The 22,337-nt window shown below is 48.1% G+C and overlaps 1 protein-coding gene across 1 annotated transcript in view; it reads right to left on the bottom strand.

Moving 5' to 3' along the window:
- Positions 1-22,337, bottom strand: part of dab1a (DAB adaptor protein 1a) — a 747,664-nt gene that overhangs the window by 407,647 nt on the left and 317,680 nt on the right. The window lies entirely within an intron of this gene.

The raw sequence follows: 22,337 nt of genomic DNA, 5'->3' as shown, positions 1-22,337 counted from the left end.
CGATCTGACCCCGGGGGGTGCCCCCACGGTGGCCTGGCCCGCGATCGGGGCCCACCGATCCGCGGGCGGGCCTGTGCCGTGGGGGCACTCTTTCCCTTCCGCCTCCGCCACGGTCTCCACCATGGCGGAGGCGGAAGTGACTCTCCCCACTGCGCATGCGCGGGAAACTGACAGCGGCCGCTGACGCTCCCGCGCATGCGCTGGGAAACTGACAGCGGCCGCTGACGCTCCCGCGCATGCGCCGCATTTCCGCGCCAGCTGGCGGGGCAACAAACGCCATTTCCGCCAGCTGGCGGGGCGGAAATCCCTCCGGCGTCGGCCTAGCCCCTCAATGTTGGGGCTAGGCCGCCAAAGATGCGGAGACTTCCGCACCTTTTTGCCGGCGCGATGCCCGTCTGATTTGCGCCGTCTTTGGCGCCAGTCGGCGGGCATCCCGCCGTTGGGGGAGAATTTCGCCCCATGTGTGTCACTTTTCTGAAATGTAAGTTACTAATTAAAGAAATAAATGTTGAACTGCAAAAAAAAATACAAGCGACTGAGACGAGCCAACAAAAAGATGACAGTCTTTTGGCAACTTTCTGTGCAGGCGACGTTTTTTTTTATTAAAGTTAAAATACCCAATTATTTTTTTTCCAATTAAGGGGCAATTCAGCATAGTTCAGGCAGTGCCCTATTGGGCCCCCCCTCCACCAACACCCCAACTCCCTCCCTCCCCACCACCCTCCTTTCCCCTCTCTCCCCACCACCCCTTTCCTTTCCCTTCTGTTGGTTCAGAGGCGAGGTTATCTGGTCTCTCCAGCGCTAAGTTTAGTGCTTGTACCATTTGATTTTTGCAGAAATGTGTTGTGAACTGTTTTAATAATCAGAGTATCCACCCCCCCCCCCTTCCCGTACATTGGTACTGAGGGGAGGGTACCCTGTTTCTCCAACACAAAATTAGTGTTTGTACCGTTTGGCCTTGTATATATTTTTTACTGTTTTAATAAAAAGATATGACCGATCCACCTAACCTGCACATCTTTGGGTTGTGGTTAAACCCAAGCAGACATGAGGAGAATGTGCAAACTCCAGACGGACAGTGACCCAGGGCCGGGATTCAAACCCAGGTCCTCAGCGGCGTAGGCAGCGGTGCTAACCACTGTGCCACATGCCACCCTTGCGATGTTTTTTTTAGTCCGATTTAAGTAATGGCCTTAAGTTGATAAGAATAAAGAACAAATTGAGTCTTTCAAAATGTGAATTTGAGAAGAAACAAGAATTAAAAGTTTGTACTGACTAGAATAGCAGTAACAGAACAGAGGCAAAGGTGTCATTGGAGACAGAACTTGGAAAGTGCAGATGTGAGAATTATTCTTTCTTGGATCCTGTTGACGAATCCGAGACAGGGGGATGAAATTTGTGTGAATGTTATGCCTTTAGGACTGATAGTGGGACCCAATTCCACACCAGTGGAATCCTGAGTAGCATTTTACCAGCAGCGGCTAATTAACAAGCTGTCAATGGAACCACCATCCAATTGAAGATGATAGACTGTCTCCAAGAGCCGCCGACCCAATCAGAGACCTGGCATTTCAGTAACATCACTGTTAGAGGTGGTCATTGCAGAATCTGCAGAATGAAAGACATTTAAGTTTGACATTGATGGGTCAAGTAGGCCAGCCCTGGCAATGGGGAAGGGGCACATTCAATCAACAGTATCATTAGCCATAAGTTGGCCATTGCCACCAGGAACCTCTCCATGGGGTTTAAAGGAAGGCTATGCTGGGATGACACTAGGGTTTAGCTGCTCATCTCCCCATATGCTGGTACCCCTTTACACATTGGTGAAATGCCAGCAGAAGTAAGGAAGTGTCACTTAATTGGCACCTAATTGGTCACCCAGTGGAAGGCCATCCCACTGAGGTTTCTGCCGCTGGCAACATGCTGTGGCAGTTGGAAGATGTTGTGCTTCCCTCCCCCATTTTACCAGCCTTCCTGTCTCCAAGTGCATCTCCCACAGGCTGAAAAGATTATTCAGCCCATGGCATCAATATTCAGGTTTTGAACTGACTAGGCTTATAAAGAGTTAATACAATACTACAGTTGGAGAAAACGTTTGCTATTTTGTCGGAACAATTCCTCTAATTATGCCTCAATTTGAAAAACATGTATGGAGCAGACAAAAAGTCGACTTAGGTTGCAATTTTCCTAAAATTGCACAGTGTTGGATCAGGCAAGAAAAGCGGCGTCAAACTCGCTAACTTCACAGATGCCTTTTTTCGCCAGATTTAACAGCATTCTCTGTAATTTCAAAGTGGGCGGTGTGGGGGGGGGGGGGGGGGGGGGGGGGGTGGAGGGGTGCTAAACATGATGGCAAAGCCAGGATTCTGAGATTGGGTGCCCTATGTAAAGGTTTAAAGGATTTCAACATTACATTTAAGGCCTCCCTCCCCCCTCCACGGAGATCGTACTCCTCCCCTTCACAGAGATCTGGGCCCACCCACCAAGGAGAACAAGCCCCCCCTTTACGGAGATCAAGCCCCCCAACTCACAGAGATCAGGACCCTCCCATGGAGACCGGGATCTTCCCACAGTGATCAGGACTCTCTCCCCCCACCCCCCCCCCCCCCCCCCCCACCCCCCACAGAGATCGGGACCACCCAATGGACAAGGGGAACTTGCCCAACCACCACATGCAGAAGGGGACCCTACCCCAATGGAAGAGGGAAAACCTTCCTTCCAGAGCCTCTTGCATGTGCCCCCTGCATGCATCCCCTGAATGTACCCCTTGGAAGTGCCCCATTGGCACTGCCAGGGTGTCAAGGGTCAATGCCCAACCCTGTCCCTCAACCGCCGCTTGTAGGCACCTCCGTGCACCACAGCGAGGCTATCTTTTCACTTTTGATTATTCTTGCTTGGATCCTGTTGAAGAATCTGAGACAGGGGGCTGAAATTTGTGTGAATGTTCTGCCTTTGAGACGACTGTGACATCAAGCCCTTTAATAATATGTTAAAATATGATAATATATGGAAATCAGGTTCACGACGGTGGGCGGTGCGAGTGGGGAAGATCCTTTTTTGGCCGCTCGGGGAATTTTGCAGCCACTGTGAGATTTGCATCTCCGACAAGCAGGGCCGCTAGATCGTGGCCAAAGTATTTGCTGCTCTATGACAAAGACCACACGAGTGCTGGATATTTCAGCTCGCAGATACCAGAGCTTTCGATAAACTTGACCTTGGACTGGAACACTGATAGATTACTTATTACTCTACATCCAACAACCATATTGAGCTTTATTAACCTTATTGTCTGATTACAGTACATTATCCTCTGATCAGGCATATACACAGTGCATAAGTAAAATTTAAATAATTTAACTTTTGTAAAAACACATATCCATAATCAAGGCAAACCTGTGTTAAGTAAGGCTGTTCTCAGAGACAAGTTGTTAACCTTTGGAATATTGTGCTAGTTATTTGAATAAACAGTTATGGTCTATAGACAAAGCTGCTTTGACTTATATACAAGTATTCAAAGTATTCATATTTTGCATCCTAATCCTGCAGAATGAGCACACTTAATACCATTCTATTTCAAGCAAATGACAAGATATTGTGATCTACAGCGGGCAATATACTAAACTTAGATTAAAGAATTTAAGCATTCATGAATAACACTTCAATTCAGAAATGTATATTTGGTGTTTGAATGCAAAGTATGTTTATGTTAAAAAGAAATGCAAAATGAGGCTTATTCACCCTAATATTTCAAAAGCAACCTTAGCAAACCATACCCATAAATGCAAATTTGTGTGGTGCAAAGGATTATGTGTTAGGCTCCTGCTTAACTGTCTCTTTGTTTCCTGGATCCAGTTAAAATATCTGTGCCATCCTGGGGTTGGATTCTTCGCAGCCCCGTGCCGAAATTGCATTTGGTGTGGGGTGGATAATCGATCTTTACGCGGAAACCGTAGCCAGCGCCGCTCACTCAGATTACGTGGCGCGGCTGGGGGGCCATTGACAGAGACCCCCCCCCCCGCGATTCTCCAGGCAAAACTGCCCGCATTCCCGACAGCGTGGTTCTAACCACATATCGGCCGTCAGGAACCTCGGGTGGTGGCTGCGGACTCAGTCTGCGACCGCCCTGATGGGGGGCGGGGGGGGATCGAGCACCAGGGGGGGGGGGCCTCATGGGCGGCCAGGGCAGCGATCGGGCATCTCGGATCTGCAGGTGCATGCCACCTCGGGGGGGGGCCTACTTGCAGAGAAAAGCAAAATCATCAAGCAGACATTTCTTCACATTTATATTTCTCTAGCGTTTTGCTGTCGCACATTGTCAAGTGAGTGAACTGCATCACTCAATCATATATTTGCAGGGATATGTTAAGCAAAATTGAATGGATCAAATATAAGGGGCTGGATTCGCCAAAAATGGGGCTATGTCTCCACGCCAGCCTTTAAAAAGTCAAGAGCGAATCTCTTACCTGCAGGGGGCTGGCAGGGTCCTGGAGTGTTTCTCGCAGCCCTGGCTGCGGATATGGGACCCGCACTTCCGGTCGGGAGTCTGCGCATGCGCACGGCGGCGGCCTGCAGCAACCGCGTCGTGCGCGATGGCGGACTGGGACCGCGGACCGACATAGAGAATGTAGCCCCCCCCGCGGTGTAAAAGTAAAAATGTGACTTTGCAGCTGTTTCCCTCTACTCACATTTGTACTTTGAGAACTATAATTGCGCTTCGATTTTTCTTCACTGCATACTGACAAACAAAGATTTCATCTCTTCCATAAACTTCCCTCAAGTTGTCATTGTGACGCAGAAATACAGTAAGTAGCTGTCCAGCGCTATGGTGTTGCACAGTAGCACAAAACAGCCAACAAAGTCAGTGCAATAACTCCCCAACACCAGGCTTCATTCAGTATTCTTTCATTGTTTATTCTAACAATGGAAAGAGACTGCCGTGGTGTACAATGCTTGCGTTCCAGACCGCCGACCATCGGGATTCCGTCTGGGTCTGGGTTGCATGTTTTAAACTCCCACCGAATGGTTCCTATTGGGCGAGCCTCCGCCCACTCAATAGAAAAACTCTTATTCCACGAACTCCATGGGACGATCAATTGGATTGGATAGGATTTGTTTATTGTCACGTGTACCGAGGTACAGTGAAAAGTATTTTTCTGCGAGCAGCTCAAACAGATCATTAAGTACATGAAAATAAAAGAAAAGAAAAAGAAAATACATAATAGGGCAACACAAGGTCCAGAATGTAAATACATAGACACCAGCATTGGGTGAAGCATACAGGAGTGTAGTATTAATCAGATCAGTCCATAAGAGGGCTGTTTAGGAGTCTGGTAACAGCAGGGAAGAGGCTATTTTTGAGTCTGTTCATGTGTGTTCTCAGTCTTTTGTATCTCCTGCCCGATGGGTGTTCTCAGACATTGTATCTCCTGCGCGATGGAAGAAATTGGAAGAATGAGTAAGCTGGGTGGGAGGGGTCTTTGATTATGCTGCCCCCTTTCCCGATGCAGCGGGAGGTGTAGATAGAATCAATGGATGGGAGGCAGGTTTGTGTGATGGACTGGGCAGTGTTCACGGTTCTCTGAGGTTTCTGCGGTCTTGGGCCGAGCAGTTGCCATACCAGGCTGTGACGCAACCAGATAGGATGCTTTCTATGGTAATCCCATGGTAATCAAGGGGGATCATCCAATCGATGATCCCACGTGTCCTTCGTGGTCATCATAACAGTCAGCTTCTACTCTCACCTTGTTTCATTATCCAATCATGACTGCACGAGGGAGTGTGTAAGATGCCAAGCAGTAAATGGAAAGAATAATGGACAACGAGGGAGGGTACAAAAAATGTTTGAAGAGATAGCTTATTAAGCAAAAGTAGAGAGTGGCTACTGTTCCTCAGTGCATCTATGAAGACTATGAAGTAGCGGAGCTTTGAAAGACATGAATATCCAGTTCAGATCCCAAGAGAATAAATATTATTGCGCCCCTGGGCTGTGTCGCTCACAAGTAGTTTGGTTGATCAATGTCAGTGTCATGGAGTTAAATTTACACCTCTTGCACCACTGAATAATTATGGCTGCAGTGTGTGTGATCTACAGGATACACTGCAGCAACTTACTCATCAAAAGTTGCTTTGATAGCATCACCTATCCTGTGACTTATACCACTGAGAAGGACAAGAGCATCAATGTAGTGCATCGCTATCATCTACATATTCACCTTCAAATCATACACCATCCTGCCTTGGACATGCATTCCCTTTCCTTCACTCTTTCTGGGATAAAATCCTTGAGATACCCTCAAATACAACTCGAGAGAGATGATTGGTAATACAAAGGCTTTAATTAGCAGAGAACCAGTCAGCTACCGAGAAGTCTGCTCACTGCAATCTGCCCTCTGGACATTACATAATATATGGCTCCCTGGGGGGTGGAGCCAGAGGCGGAGTCTCCCAGGGTTCCAAACCCGGTCTTAAAGGGATGAAGTCGGGGGTGAAGTGGAATAACATGTCCAGTCTTTTGGGTGGTCTGATTGTCCTTGTTGACATTCTCAACTCCGACGGTGGTGCGGCGAACACGGGCGTCTTCAGTGGGGGTATATCCGGGAGCACGGTGGTCTGAGCCTTTGCCCGTGGTGGGGTATCCGGGGTAACTAGGGTGATTGGTGCCGCCGCCAGCAGGGGTGGGGGGGGGGCTAGAGGGGGCGCTGTCGGTGTCGGCAGCCGGTGCGGGGAGGGGAGCATCGGTAGAGGCGGGGGCGTCTGTGGGAGAGCCAACGGGTGCCAGGTCTCGCAGGGAAACTGTGTCTTGCCTTCCGTCGAGGTGCTCGACGTAGGTGTATTGGGGGTTCGCATGCAGCAGCTGGACCCTCTCGGCTAGAGGGTCCGTCTTATGGCTCCTCGCGTGCCTCCGGAGTAGAACTGGTCCCGGAGTCATCAGCCAACGTGGAAGCGAGACCCCAGAGGTGGACTTCCTGGGGAAGACAAACGAGCGATTGTGAGGGGTCTCGTTCGTGGCCGTGCCGAGGAGCGACCTAATGGAGTGTAGGGCATCGGGTAGGACCTCCTGCCAGCGGGTGGTTGGGAGACGTCTTGACCATAGGGCTAAAAGGACAGCCTTCCAAACTGTCGCGTTCTCCCTCTCCACCTGCCCGTTTCCCCGCAGGTTATAGCTGGCCATTCTGCTCGAGGCGATGCCCTTGTTGAGCAGATACTGACGCAGCTCATCGTTCATGAATGATGTACCCCGGTCGCTGTGGCTATAAGCGGGGAAACCAAACAGGGTGAAGATGCTGTGCAGTGCCTTGATTATGGTGGCCAATGTCATATCGGGGCAGTGGACAGCGAATGGGAAGTGGGAGAATTCGTCGATGACAGTGAGGAAGTAGATGTTGCAGTTGGTGGATGGGAGGGGCCCTTTGAAGTCCACGTTTAGTCGCTCAAAGGGCCCAGAGGCTTTCACCAGGCAAACCTTGTCTGGTCGGTAGAAGTGCGATTTGGACTCCTCACAGATCTGGCAAGCCTTGGTCATGGCCTTGACCTCCTCGGTGGAGTAAGGTAGATTGCGGGACTTGATGAAATAAGCAAGCCGGGTGACCCCTGGGTGACAGAGGTCATCGTGGAAGACGGTCTTTCTGCGCGTTGGCGCACGTGCCACGGGACAGGGCATCTGGGGACTCGTTGAGCTTCCCCGGATGATATGTAATATCATACGCGTAGGTGGAGAGTTCGATCCTCCACCTCAAAATTTTATCATTTTTTATTTTGCCCTGTTGTGCGTTATCAAACATGAAGGCTACCGACCGTTGGTTGGTGACGAGGGCGAACCTCCTTCCGGCTAGGTAGTGCCTCCAGTGCCGCACGGCCTCCACAATGGCTTGTGTCTCATTTATTGGCTTAACGAAGCGCTTCTGCAGGATTTCCACCGCCGCCTCATACGTGGTGGCCTTCTCGATTGCGGAGGAATGTCTGTGGTCCACCCGGGCGTGTAGTAGGCTCAGCTTGCGCGGTCCTTCGACTGTAGTGTCCGAGGAGTCCAGGTAGGCCTCAAAACACCGAAGCCAGTATTAAAACATTTCTGCGGCCTCCAGCGACCGAGTGTCCAAATTGAGCTTCTCCGGCTTTAGACCGCTGTCCATCTTGAAGTATTCTGCTAATTAAATTAAGATAACTTCAATTACAACTCGAGAGAGATGATTGGTAATACAAAGGCTTTAATTAGCAGAGAACCAGTCAGCGAATGACTGCAGACTGCCCACTGGACATTACCTTATATATGGCTCCCTGGGGGGTGGAGCCGGAGGCGGAGTCCCCCAGGATTCCAAACCCGGTCTTAAAGGGATTGTTACATTAAAGGTGCAGTGGTGTGGTGTCCTTTATATATGGGTTGGTGTAATGGTGTAAACCATTCATCACAATCCTGCAATTTCCAACCTAACTATATTCTGGCAGCATTATTGCTACAAAATCTCCAACAGTCCAAGAGGAAGGCCTGTCATAAACTTCTTAGAGCAACTTAGGATGAGCAACACATGTGGCCTTGCCAGTGATGTCAGATCCAAAGAAATTATTTTTTTAAAAAAGCACCAATTTGAGCCACTGGCCATAAAATTAATACCGAAGCAAAATTCTATGGATGCGACTTCTGGTGGCAGCTATTGGAAGAGCAGTCATACACATGGTGGCCCCCGCCTTGATACTTTGATTTTGGCCCTTTTTGCCCGGTTTATGGGTGATTTCTTGGGGGAAATTTGTTTAATTTGATGGACAGCATCCCCTCATAAAAGTAATGTCCGGCAAATACAATACAAGTCAGCAATGGGGCAAGGGAACGTTGCCAGACTCAGAAGTTCCTCGAGCCTCAGTGGGGGAAACATGGTGGAAACATCTGCTGCATCACTGGCCTCTCCGTGGTCGATCAAGACGTTGGCAAGCTTCTTGAAGGACAAATTTAAAAAGCAGCAGCAGACGATCGCTGAGGACCTGTGACAAATCCCAAATTTCTTCACCCGTCAGTCTGGCCTCAATAAAAGTCGAGATGGATTTGCAGGTACAGCATTAGTTATTTTATTTAGCTTGCAAGCTTTACTCAGTTCACAGTGGCACAAAGCACATCTTGCTTCGTACACTTCTGGAATCAAGTGAGTCTGTAGAACAAAGAAGTCTCTACTGATACATTCAAATGGCATCAAGTTTCACATACACGATTCCCACAGGTCATCCTATACCCCTCCTGACCTGGTCAGACATTCTGATTGGCTCACTTCCAATCCCTTCCTCTGGCCCCTATTACCCAGCATCCTTTTCTCCTCCTTTGGTGGACACACCTCTTCCTTTGCTTTGCCATGCGGTCTGAAATCCTTTGTCTGTGAACTCACCAGAATTAGACTGGCCTACCTCTACATTACATTGACTAATATCTCTAAAGTAACTATTTTATATCACATTCGTCACCTGGAGAAAGCAATGGATGGGGCATTGGTCCCTATTCGGTAGGCCTTGGAGAAGATGAACTGGCGGATAGAGATGCAAGGTGCTACAGAAGGTGGAGATGGCGATGTCAGACCATAGTGATCGGATTATCTTCCTGGAGGCAGAGATGGTGTTGCTTGCTGAAGAGCGTATTGTGTTGAAGGCCAAGATAGATGATCTGAAGAACCACTCCAGATGGCAAAATTTAAGACTCGTTGGGCAACCAGCGGGTCTACGGACTATATGTCTAAGATGTTTAGAAAGTTAGACTGGGTCCATTGGTTGCAGAAACCCAGATTTGAGGAGCCACCACAGGCGATTATCGTCAGGTTTCACAGATACCAGGACAAGCAACGGGTCCTGAGGTGGGCGAAAGATCATCCAGACTGTAATTGGGAGGGTCACACCATCAGAATATATCAGGGCATTGGGCAGAGCTGGCGAGAAGGCATGCAACATTCACTAAGGCCAAGGCCATGCTGTACAAGAGTAATATGAGACTTGGTGTGCTGTACCCGGCTCGTCTTTGGATGACTTTCAAGGAGCGAGATTATTACTTCGATGTGCCGGAGGATGCTGCAAATGAGTTTGTCAAGAAGCATGGACTGGGGTAAACTAAAGTAGTCAAGGACAAAGAAGGTAGATGTTGTTCACTGTTTGCTTCATGTATATCTGTATTTATTGTGGGATTTTTGTACTGTGGGGGAAGGAATGGGGTTGTTATGGGGTGTTGTTGGGGCTGTTTTTTGGGGGCGAAGCTGAGGTTTGTATATTGTACTGTTGGAGTTGTTTGTGGGGTGTGGGTTGGGTGTTTATTTTCCTCGATTGTATTAAAGTTTGCTATGGGTGGGGGGCTGATTGCTGGTATACTGTTTAGTTGTCTTTGATTTTTACCCGCTGCGGGGGTCACCCTGCTAGCTGTAAAGCTAGTTAACGGGAGCGGAGAAGTGGAGATATCTGCAGCTGTTACCGCTGGGGTGTTTTTTTTTAAGTTAATGGTTTTCTTTTCCTGTTTTGTTTGGGATTGGGGACAGGGAAGCGGGAGGGGACTTTTGTTCTTTTGGTTGTTTGTTTGGTTATCAGGGTGTGGTTGTGCTGGGAGATGGGAGGATGGGGAGGAGGAGGGGGTGGAGGGGTAGACTGTTGACGGTGGTAGTTTCATTGTCGTTGTGCGAGCTTTATAGGGAGATCCTCTGGGCTCACAAGCAGGGTTGTTTAGAATTCCTACAGTGCAGAAAGAGGCCATTCAGCCCATTGAGTCTGCATCGACCCTCTGAAGGAGCACCCTACCTAGAACCACCCCTTGCCTCATCCCTGTAACCCCACCTAACCTGAACATCTTTGGTCACTGAGGGGCAATTTTAGCGTGGCCAGTCCACCTAACCTGCACATCTTTGGAGGAAACCGGAGCACCCGGAGGAAACCCATGCAGGCATGCAGAGAAAATGCAAACTCCACACAGACAGCCTTCCCTGCTTTCTTCCAGCTGTTGCATTTCCAAGTCCTGGAATATCCGATCAACACGAGTTAAAATAGAATCACTGTTGAAATAAAGACTCACAACCTCAATAATTTAAAGATTATCATAGAATTTACAGTGCAGAAGGAGGCCATTCGGCCCATCGAGTCTGCACCGGCTCTTGGAGAAGAGCACCCTACCCAATGTCAACACCTAACCTGCACATCTTTGGACTGTGGGAGGAAACCGGAGCACTCGGAGGAAACCCACGCACACACGGGGAGGATGTGCAGACTCCGCACAGGCAGTGACCCAAGCCGGAATCGAATCTGGCACCCTGGAGCTGTGAAGCAATTGTGCTATCCACAATGCTACCGTGCTGCCCATTTTGATTAGTTATCCACCATCATCACACTCTGTTAAAAACAGAAGTGGGCAGATTAAGTTCCTGTTTTAGATGTTTTGCATTTTAACCTTTGACCAAATCTCAACCCACCCAGTTTTAAGGAGTTAAATATTAACAGGACATAAGCCAGTTAGTGAAGTCGAAGCCAAGATACAAAGCTTTTCTTTATTGTAAGTGTTTATTGATTTGTTCAGTCTCACATTTCTACTCCCCATCCCCTATCGATATGCTCTTTTAAAATGATACAATATATCAATAAAATAAATTATGGTGACAGCCCCTGATGGTGCACTGTAACTAAAACATTATATGTGCTTGAAGATAATTAATACCCATCAGCTATTTCTCTTAACCTTATAAATGTAATTTACATTAACATCCTTAACAATATAATTGGTAAGATATTGACATTAAAGACTGTGGGCGTGATTTACCGGCCACGTTCCGCCGGTGGGACATGGCCAGTAGATCCCGCGAGCGGCCTCCTACGGGATTCCCAACAGCCGTTACACCCCGTAAGATCTTGCAAAACGTCGCGATCTGGATCCCGTCCACAATGAGAGGGATCCAGATTTGCATAATTAAGTGAGCTTAACTGCTCACTCAACTGTGCCTACCCCAGATCTAACTGGCCGGGAATAATCGGCCTCGCCATGGCTACCCCAGCCAGGTGTCATTTAGCACTGGTCCCCACAAACGGAACCAGGCGGAACAGCACTTGGGAGGTTCTCCTAGGTGATCGGAGGCTCCCGAGTGGTTGGAATCTGGGCAGAATGGCACCCTGGCACTGCTGATACCACCTGGACACTGTGGCACTGCCAGCCTGGCACTCTGGCAATGCCATCTCAAAATTTGGTGGGTTGGCATTGGGGCCTCTACCTGACACCTTCCTGCCTCCACTGGAAGTAGATTCTTGGCAGGAAGATCCATGGTCAGACTTTCTGTCCCACCAACAATTGAGGGCCCTTACGTGATCAATGAACAACCACTTAAGTGCCTCTCCCTGCCTCTGTTGCAATCCTCTGAGCTTCACGCAGGCCTGCCGACATGTGAACTGCATGCATAGTAAAACTGTGGGCTGCATGTCAGCTGGAGATGGTGGAGGTGTCCCTTGCTATGCTCTAATCTGTACACTATTATGAGGACATGGACATAGGGCAAGGGGGCATGACAGCCGCCACCGCACCACTCGAGACCCCGACTGCACTTCTGAGTAGTTCTGTGATCCTTGGACTCCAGATGTTATTCTGGCAGCAGTCATAGCCTCCTCCATAGCATTGCCAAGTGCAGGAGCTTCTGGCTTTTGATTGACTAGCAGTGCTCAACTGACAGGAAGTCAGCATCTGGGGTCCTCACTCAAGCTGAAGTCCTATCACTGTCCACTTAACTGCCAGTTGGATGGAAGATGTGGCAGGCCTTATTTAAATTTTGGTGGGAGTTGGGGAACGATATCAGTAACTTTTTCCCAGATATTTGAATTGGTAACAAGTCACCACAGCCAACTCACCACCTCACCAAGAAAAGAAGTGCTCGTGCTGTTTATTCCCATCGATCCTGGCATGTATATAACACCTTGACCAAATAAAATGTCCCAAGGTGCTTTGACGGGATTCTTAACAAAATATATAAAATAAGGAGATAGCCAAAAGCTTAGTCTAAGAAGTAAGTTTCAAGAACAGTCTTAAAGGGTGAAAGCAAGGTAAAGAGAAGAAAAGGTGTGTGGATAGAATTCCAGAGCCTAGCACCTAAGCAATGGAAGAGATGACCACCAATGCTGGAGCAATTAAAATTGGGGATTGTCTGAAGCGATAATTAGAACAGTACAGATATTTCAGAGGGTTGTGCGACTGGAGGAGAATTATAGTTTAAAGTGTGCCACTCTTGATGCTTATAATGTAATATCTGAAGTGTACAGGCAGAATTTTAAGCAACTATCAGGAAACTGTTATCAATTTCAAAAGAGGTGGCAGTTGTTGCTGGAAAACAAAGATGTGGCAGACTATCAAGTTCTGAAGATCTTTGCCGTCTAATTAAAATCCCATCAATTCACAGTAGTGATCGCCAAAATCGATGGAATGTTAAACTGCAAAGTCAAATCAGTGGAATACAAGTCAGATGAACTGGAGCTCAAACAGTACAGTGCTTTGAGCACAATATACCCTTGCATGCTGTGTCAAATGCTGATTGCTGAGGACCAAAGGAGACATTCAAATGTTGGAAGTACGTCAGAGAAGAACTGATTCCATAAGGCCATAAGTCATAGGAGCGGAAGTAAGGCCATTCGGCCCATCGAGTCCACTCCACCATTCAATCATGGCTGATTTCAACTCCATTTACCCGCTCTCTCTCCATAGCCCTCAATTCCTCGAGAAATCAAGAATTTATCAACTTCTGTCTTAAAAACACTCAATGTCCCGGCCTCCACCGCCCTCTGTGGCAATGAATTCCACAGACCCACCACTCTCTGGCTGAAGAAATTTCTCCTCATCTCTGTTCTAAAGTGACTCCCTTTTATTCTAAGGCTGTGCCCCCGAGTCCTAGTCTCCACTGCTAATGGAAACAAGTTCCCTACGTCCACCCTATCTAAGCCATTCATTATCTTGTAAGTTTCTATTAGATCTCCCCTCAACCTCCTAAACTCCAATGAATATAATCCCAGGATCCTCAGACGTTCATCGTATGTTAGGCCTATCATTCCTGGGATCATCCGTGTGAATCTCCGCTGGACCTGCTCCAGTGCCAGTATGTCCTTCCTGAGGTGTGGGGCCCAAAATTGCTCACAGTATTCTAAATGGGACCTAACTAATGCTTTATAAAGCTTCAGAAGTACATCCCTGCTTTTATATTCCAAGCCTCTTGAGATAAATGACAACATTGCATTTGCTTTCTTAATTACAGACTCAACCTGCAAGTTTACCTTTAGAGAATCCTGGACTAGGACTCCCAAGACCCTTTGCACTTCAGCATTATGAATTTTGTCACCGTTTAGAAAATAGTCCATGCCTCTATTCTTTTTTCCAAAGTGCAAGACCTCGCACTTGAATTTCATCAGCCATTTCTTGGACCACTCTCCTAAACTGTCTAAATCTTTCTGCAGCCTCCCCACCTCCTCCATACTACCTGCCCCTCCACCTATCTTTGTATCATCGGCAAACTTAGCGAGAATGCCCCAGTCCCATCATCTAGATCGTTAAGAGTCAGAGTTATGAGGAATGCCTGGAGAGTCCTTTGCTTTGCAACCTGGAAAGGATGTATCTGGGAAACATCCTTAAGGAGGTGGATAATGTGGTAGGAAAAGGTCAAAACAAAATACTGGCCTGAATTTTTCAGATGGTGAGGTCTCGCTTCCTGCCATCTGAAGAGTCGACGGGGAACACGTTCCCGCTGATTCCAAGTGCCTCATAGCCATTTCATGCTCGATTGAGTTCAGTACAAGCAGGCTGGTCTTCTGACCCTTGCTCGGGAGGAAGCACCAACTTAGAGAGCTGCTGGTTGATCAGATTGGCTGACAGCTCTCCATTCCCTCTAGGGACAGCCCTGCAGTGGGCAGAAGAAATGCAGAAGGATGCCTGAGACTCGTCCAGGCACCGGAGGCCCAGGTATGTTCATGGGGTCCCAGGGAACAAAGGATTAAAGGGGGCAAAAAGGGAAGATTGGCTTTTCAGGGGAGGGAGGCCCTGAGGCCATTGGACCTCATTGGGGGACAGGGGGGTGTGGTGATGTGCATCAATGTAAATTCCTGTGGGCGAGCTAGACACTAGAGGGAGCATCAGTGACATCACACACACATACTCAATCAATAGATCAGTTAGATAGACACAACCAATGGACATTCACGATACACACGGAGGTGACACGACCACGGGGGGCATTACACCAACCCATATATAAAGGAGACCACACACATGATCTAGCTCTTTCCAGTGGAGAAAGTCAGTGAGTTGAGACACAGGGTTGATTCAATATTACACCCACCACGTGGATTGCAGCAACTGGTTAGTCAGTCTGGGTAGCTATAGTAGGATTAGCAGTAGTGTCGAACCTGAGCAAAAGAAGTGTAAATAGTTTAATAAACGTGTTGAAGTTATCTCCACGTCTGAACCTTCCTTTGTCAAGTGCACCACAAGGAAGCCGCTTATGTTACACCGGCAACATAACAAATCATGGTACCAGGACTGAACTGTTTCAATCCAGATAGTACAGTGACAACCAGCAACGATACCCAGGCAAGATGTTCGAGATCCGGGTTCCGCAGCAGCTCCAGTGCCACGGCGATCTCCGTGAAAACTGGCGGGTATTCCAGCAAATGTTTGAAATCTTCCTGGTGGCAGCCGAATTAGAAGACCTGACCGATGCTGAAAAGACAGAGCTTCTCCTCACCATCGCTGGTGCCAGAGCAGAAGAAATCTTTTAAAAATTCAAGTTCTCCAAAGGGCAAAACAGGAGCGACTTCCAGGCATTCCTGGACAAATTCGGCAAATACTGCGAGGAAAACACACTCCAACCAGCAAGAAAAGGTAAGAGAAGCGCCAGTACTCACCACGAGGCCGAGATCCCGGAGCAGAGAACAGTTTTGAACGGCGGCCATCTTTCTAAAGGGACTGCACTTGCGCAGTTGCGCGAGAAGCGCACAGAACGGGAAGGTCCGTTTGCGCATGCGCGAGACGCCGCACATGCGCAATCACGAAAACGGCCATCAGTAAAGGAACCGCGATCTGTGCATGCGCAATCACTTCCTATGCAGTACGTCACATGCGTCATGACGTCAGAGGCCCTGGACCACACCCATTTAAAGGGGAAACGTCCCAAATCAAAGAAAAAATCTTTCATAGCCGTAAAACAACCTTCCTTCACCTGGAATGACAGCACAATGCCTCAAATTGAACCAGGAAATGAAATTAACCGCCGAAGAACCCTGCAACAAGCAGTTACCTACGCCCAATCCGATGATTCCGACCTTGAATACTTCGATACCGACCTTTAAATTTTCTCTGGACCTCGTGAGCCCAATGCCAGCTCCAACGCAAACAGTGATGATATGGTCCTAGAAGACTACGACTCGGACGAACCTTTCACCTTGGGAGGCTACCCCAATACCAAATCCGAACCGCAACTAGATGTGTTGCACATTGGCGACCCCCATATTGAATCCGACGCAGACGCGGATTCGTTCTTCGGATTTGAGGATCTTCAGCCCAGCAGATATGACATCCCAACTCGTGAGTGCAGGATGATGCTGCAGCCTGAAACCAAGAGACAGAGAGCAGTACAAGCCCAGAGTGAGCGGCCTGCTGTCACACAAAGCGTGGTCCACGCACTGCTCAGGGTTCCGACTCTACGAAAGAAGACACGCAAGACTCCACACCGCAGTCCTTGCGTGAACAAGAAGTGACTCAAGTGTCACAAGCCTCCACAGCGAGCTCGTGGACAGACTCCACATAGAAGAAACGCAAGACTCCAGAGCACAGTCCTTGCACACACAAGACGTGACTCCAGTGTCACAAGCCTCCGCAGCGAGCTCGTGGACAGCCTCCACGATAGAAGCAACGCAAGACTCCGACGCGCAGTCCTTGCAGGAACAAGACCATGAGGGTCTAGCAACCTCCTCTGACCAACTAGCAGCAGACGATGCAAGTTTGCTATGCTCAAGTAAACAGCAAGAAGACTATGACAGTCTACCACGCTCCAGTGCACAGCAGGACGACCATGACGGTCTATCATGCTACAGTGAAGAACAAAGCGACGATGACAGTCCAAGCCCAAATGAAGGACAACAGCAAAACAATGACAGTCCACCCACATTGTTTGCGCCACCAGATGAAGACTCTGACAATTTACCCAACCCAAGTGAACAACAAGCAGCTACTGAGGATCTACCCACGGTATGTGAGACGAGTGACGACAGCATCCCACTTCCCATGCAAGATGTGCAAAGTGACAGACCTCAGCTAGTGTGTACAGAGGCACTGGACGATCACTGTGAGACCACTGGTGACTCCGGAGACACCACGATACTTCCACCCTCATTCGCTCGAACCTCTCCACAAGTCAATGCATTCCTGCCTGTTCCGACTCCAGACGTGCAGCTTCAAGAAATCTCAGCTGACTCCAGTGGACCTGTGAAGACTCCGACCCCAGCCTGGCCAGGCGGCATATTCCTATCAGATGCAAAGTTCTAGGTTCACACCATCACCAGGTATTTATGCGAGCTGCAATTCTGTTTCCAATTCGACAAGCTTCAACTGTTCTCAGCAGGGTCACCCTTCCAGCACAGCATGTGGCCAGAACCAGTATGTACAGTCTGATCCAACTTCAACATATGGCACATCCATGACCTCGAATGAAACTGTTGATGGTACCTCTTCAACGACAACATTTTATCAGCTACAAGATGCCATCTGACAGCACCATCACAAACATCGAAAAAGAAAGGGACTCCAAATCAGACAGCGAAGTGATTTAACCACTTCTTGGTTCCTGTGGCACAGGGACGTTGATGGCGTTCATAACCAAGAGAGACATTTGACCATGATGATTGATGGTTTTTGGACTCACACAAATGATTTGGACTTATTGTTTAATCACTGTTCCCAACATGTCTGAACATTCCTTTGTCAAGTGCACCACAAGAAAGCCGCTTATGTTACACCTACAACATAAGAAATGAGGGGGGAGTTCAGTTCTCTCTAAACATTGAGGCTGGGCACAAAATTGCCATTTAAGGGCCTCAATTGGGGCAAGGACAGGCTTCCCATCCGAGGCCTTGTGCACCCCACCATAAAATCACTGTGTGGTTGGGCCAGGTTGTAACCTGGAGGGAATCTCATCCCTTCAATTTCACATTTATTCGCCACCCCACCCCCCACTCTCCCATCTAAAATCCCGTTGATGGGGAAGTATAAAATCCTTTTTTAAAATAAATTTAGAATACCCAATTCATTTTTTCCAATTAAGGGTCAATTTAGCGTGGCCAATCCACCTACCTTGCGCATCATTGTGTCGTGGGGGTGAAACCCACGCAAACACTGGGGGAATGTGCAAACTCCACACGGACAGTGACCCAGAGCCAGGGTAGAACCTGGGACCTCGGCGCCGTGAGGCAACAGAGCTAACCACTGCGCAACCGTGCTGCGGGAAGTATAAAATTCTGACCAGTATTTTAAGTTAAACAATAAAGGCATGACAAGGGGACACATTAGTTGCAATCCAGATAAAGGTAAATTGAGGAGTATTATTAATATTGTGGTGGTGAGAGAGTTGTTCTTTACACAGGGATTGATTTAAAACTGGAATGGACTTACCAGAGGAGATGATTAATTGATTTAATTTAGAGAACAGCTACATGCAAGAATGGCGGCAGTGTTAGAAAGTTCCAGGTGTAATTATTGCTGTGCTTTAATGGTGTATCAGCAAGTGTTTTGTAATCTTGTGCAATGTGTTTTTTTTAATCTTTCCAATTAAGGGGCAGTATAGCGTGGCCAATTCACCTACCCTGCACATCTTTGGGTTGTGGGGGTGAGACCCACGCAGACACTGGGAGAATGTGCAAACTCCACACAGACAGTGACCCGAGGTCAGGATTGAGCCTGGGTCCTTGGCGCCGTGAGGCAGCAGTCCTAACCACTGCGCCACCGTGCCGCCCCTGATATTGTGCAACGCTAAGGAACAATTGTTTGGAAACAATTCCACACAACAAGAGCCTAGTTGCCTTGACAGTTGCTTTAAAATTTCACAAGCATTCATATCATCCTAAAGATGAGCGTGTGAGCAAGCCAGAGTCCGCCTGTCCAGGGAAAGGAGAGAGCAGTGTTGGCAAACAGATGTCAGAAGTCTGACGGCATTACATTCAGAGGCAATGTCTCTCTCTGTATTTGGACAGGCACATAACGGCCATATTTCATAAATGTAGGACTGAATATCAATGGCGCATCTGGAGATCCAGCCTCCAGTATCCTTTTTTTCCCAAAATTTTTCCAAAATTTTTTTTAGAGTGCCCAATTCATTTTTTCCAATTAAGGGGCAATTTAGCATGGCCAATCCACCTACCCTGCACATCTTTGGGTTGTGGGGATGAAACCCACGTAAACACGGGGAGAATGTGCAAACTCCACACGGACAGTGACCCAGAGCCATGATCGAACCTGAGACTGCAGTGCTACCACTGCGCCACCGTGCTGTCCCCAGCCTCCAGTATCCTGTTGGTTTCCAAACAAGCAGGATAAACGGAAACTCTCAGCATAGGGAATCTTTGCCTCCATTTTCTTCCTCCATCCCGCGACCATCACCCCCACTGTGGGCCTGTTGGGGGGCGGGTGGAAGGGGGGCTCCTTCACCGGGGGTACCTCCGATGGGGTCTGGCCCGCGATCGGGACCCACCGATCGGCGGGCCGGCCTCTCCCCCCGGGCCTACTTTCTGCCCCAGCCGGCCCCTGAACATCGACGCCATGTTGAGTCAGGGCCGGTGCGCTAAACATGTCCCCCGCGCATGCGCAGGTTGGCTAACCTTGATCTCATTTGCTCGACAGTAACTAATAAGCAATATGTTAGACTATCTTGGCAATCGAAGCACATTTAGCACTCCATATTTGTGGTTGCTAACTGAGCAAAATAAGATACAGAAACAAAGAAAGTCAGTCAGGGTGTTGAAAAAAAGTGAGGCAGTCGGGTCAGTAAAGGTCAATAATTTCTTCAGGTGGCAGAAATGTTGGGAGACAGTTAGACATCATCTTGTTGGAGTTTATTCATATCGGAAAATGTGTTCTTTACTTTGTTTCGTTACAGTGATAGAGAGCGAGACTCTCCGGTCCCCCAGTCGTGTGTTTCTCTCAGCCGCACAGTTCGCTGACGGCGGGATTCTATCTTCCCGTTGCTTGTCTATGGCATTTCCCATTGAAGCCACCCCACTGCCAGCGAGAGAAGAGAACCCTAACGGCCGGAGAATTCCGGCCAAGATGTACCAATTAAGTGACTGTGACCAAAACTGCTGTTCCATATACTGCTGCTCTTACTGTGAAGGAATTGTATCATCTCACCAAATGTTTTCTTGCCTAGTCTTTAGAAAATTGAAGGAAAACGTACAAATACCTAATTCTGGTATTACCTGAATCTGTTGAAAAGGTCTTTGACAGAGGCTCTCTGTCATTCCTTTTAAATACATATTATTTTTTAAAATCCCAACTAAGGAGCAATTTAGCATGGCCAATCCACCTACCCTGTTCATCTTTGGGTTTGTGGGGGTGCAAACACGGGGAGAATGTACAAACTCCACATGGTCAGTGACCCGGGGCTGAGATCGAATCCGGGTCCTCGGTGCCGTGAGGCATCAGTGCTAACCACTGCGCCGCCGTACCATCCTGAGGCTCTGTGTCATGACGTAAATAGTGGAAATGCCTGAAAATTGGAGATCTCATCCCCGAACATGGCAATCCCATTTTTGTGGGGGCTGGAATGGAAGTGGAGCACATTTAGAGCATGCGTGATTTATGGAATCAGCTAGCCACTTAAATCATCAGCCACCTCCAATGTAGTGGAACTTTGGTAAGCCAGGAGTGTGAAACTTGAAGTCTACAAATTTGACCTGATGAGAGCAGGTGTGTACCTGGTGGATTAATTTCAATAGCCACAGTACCCCTTAGGGTTAAGGTACCCCTTTGAATCTGGTGCCAGGAATCTGGTGGAGACCAGATGCTGATTGATGGAGGTTGGGAGCCTTATGGAAGTGTTAAAAGTAGTCATAAATGTATGTGATAAGTGCATTAACTCATTAATATCAAGCTCATTGGAGCTGTTAGCAGACCTGTCAAAGGGATCTGTCAAAACTGTCAGAAGCACTGCCAGAAGGGAAATGGCAAAGAAAGCTGGCAAGCTATCAAGGTGTTTAAAAGTCCTACCCTTTAAATCTTTAGAAAATAGCATTGGAAGTGTTAAAAAAAAAAGATTGTTTACTATCTCACTGTGTCTTTTGACATATGCCTGAGCTTCCATTACTGTATTAGTGCTGTATTAGTCTTTGATATGGGACCATGAATTCCAATGCTTGGGCACTTGAATAAAATGTTTACAGTTATCACGCTTTATTCAGTTGAAGGAAAACAAATGAAGTAAATGGATCTTATGAACAAGAATGTTTTTTCAATACAGTGAATTCACTTTAAACTTCAATTTACAGAACTCTATTTTATCTCATCTCTGTATGGGTCCTCCTTGTGCTGGATATGAGGTGAGTTGGCATGGTAGGTGTAAAGGAAAATAATGTGGCTGGGGCCCTTGGCCTGGCATTTGGTTGATGCAGAAGCTATTAAGGGTCATGGAGGGTGGTGGTTACAGAGACACTGTTGGCATGGAGGGTATGAGGGTCTGGGGGGCGGGGGAGGGATTTGGGTACAGGACATGAGATGACATGGGTTTGCATGGGGATTGTGGGGAGATGAGAGGGTGACAGCTGGAGAAATGTTTTAATGTTTATATTTTATTTTCAGACACAATGCTAGAACCCTCAAGCAGGTCTTCTGCCCAGCCTGCGTCAGCATCTGGCTGCTCCCTCATTTTTTCCAGGATTTCCCATTCAAGCCACATTTTTTCCTGGATTTCCCATTCAAGCCACTGCCCCCCCGCCACCCCCCCCCCCCCCCCCCCGCCCCTCCACCCCCACCGCATCTGCTGCCCCCTCATTTTTTCCTGGATTTCCTATTCAAGCCACAATTTTTCCTGGATTTCCTATTCAAGCCACATTTTTTCCTGGATTTCTCATTCAAGCCACTGCCCCCCCCCCCCCCCCCTCGCACTCCACAACCCTGAAACCTGGCATAACCCGCTCCACCCTTCGGCACACCCAAGCCAAAAATGCAATATCTGGGCTGCTGTTTTTAAAAGTTGGGTATGCTTCTTTTTTTACATCTAGTTCAGATCACAGGGGAAAAGACTGCAACATTTTGGGATATGCTGACCTATTGGTAGATATAGGACAGTATGCGTCAACTCTTAGAAAGCTGAAATGCTTAGACAATTTGC

This window comes from Scyliorhinus torazame, chromosome 7 (assembly GCF_047496885.1).
Source record: "Scyliorhinus torazame isolate Kashiwa2021f chromosome 7, sScyTor2.1, whole genome shotgun sequence".
NCBI classification, from domain to species: Eukaryota; Metazoa; Chordata; class Chondrichthyes; order Carcharhiniformes; family Scyliorhinidae; genus Scyliorhinus; species Scyliorhinus torazame.
This window is presented reverse-complemented; position numbering and strand designations above follow the sequence as displayed.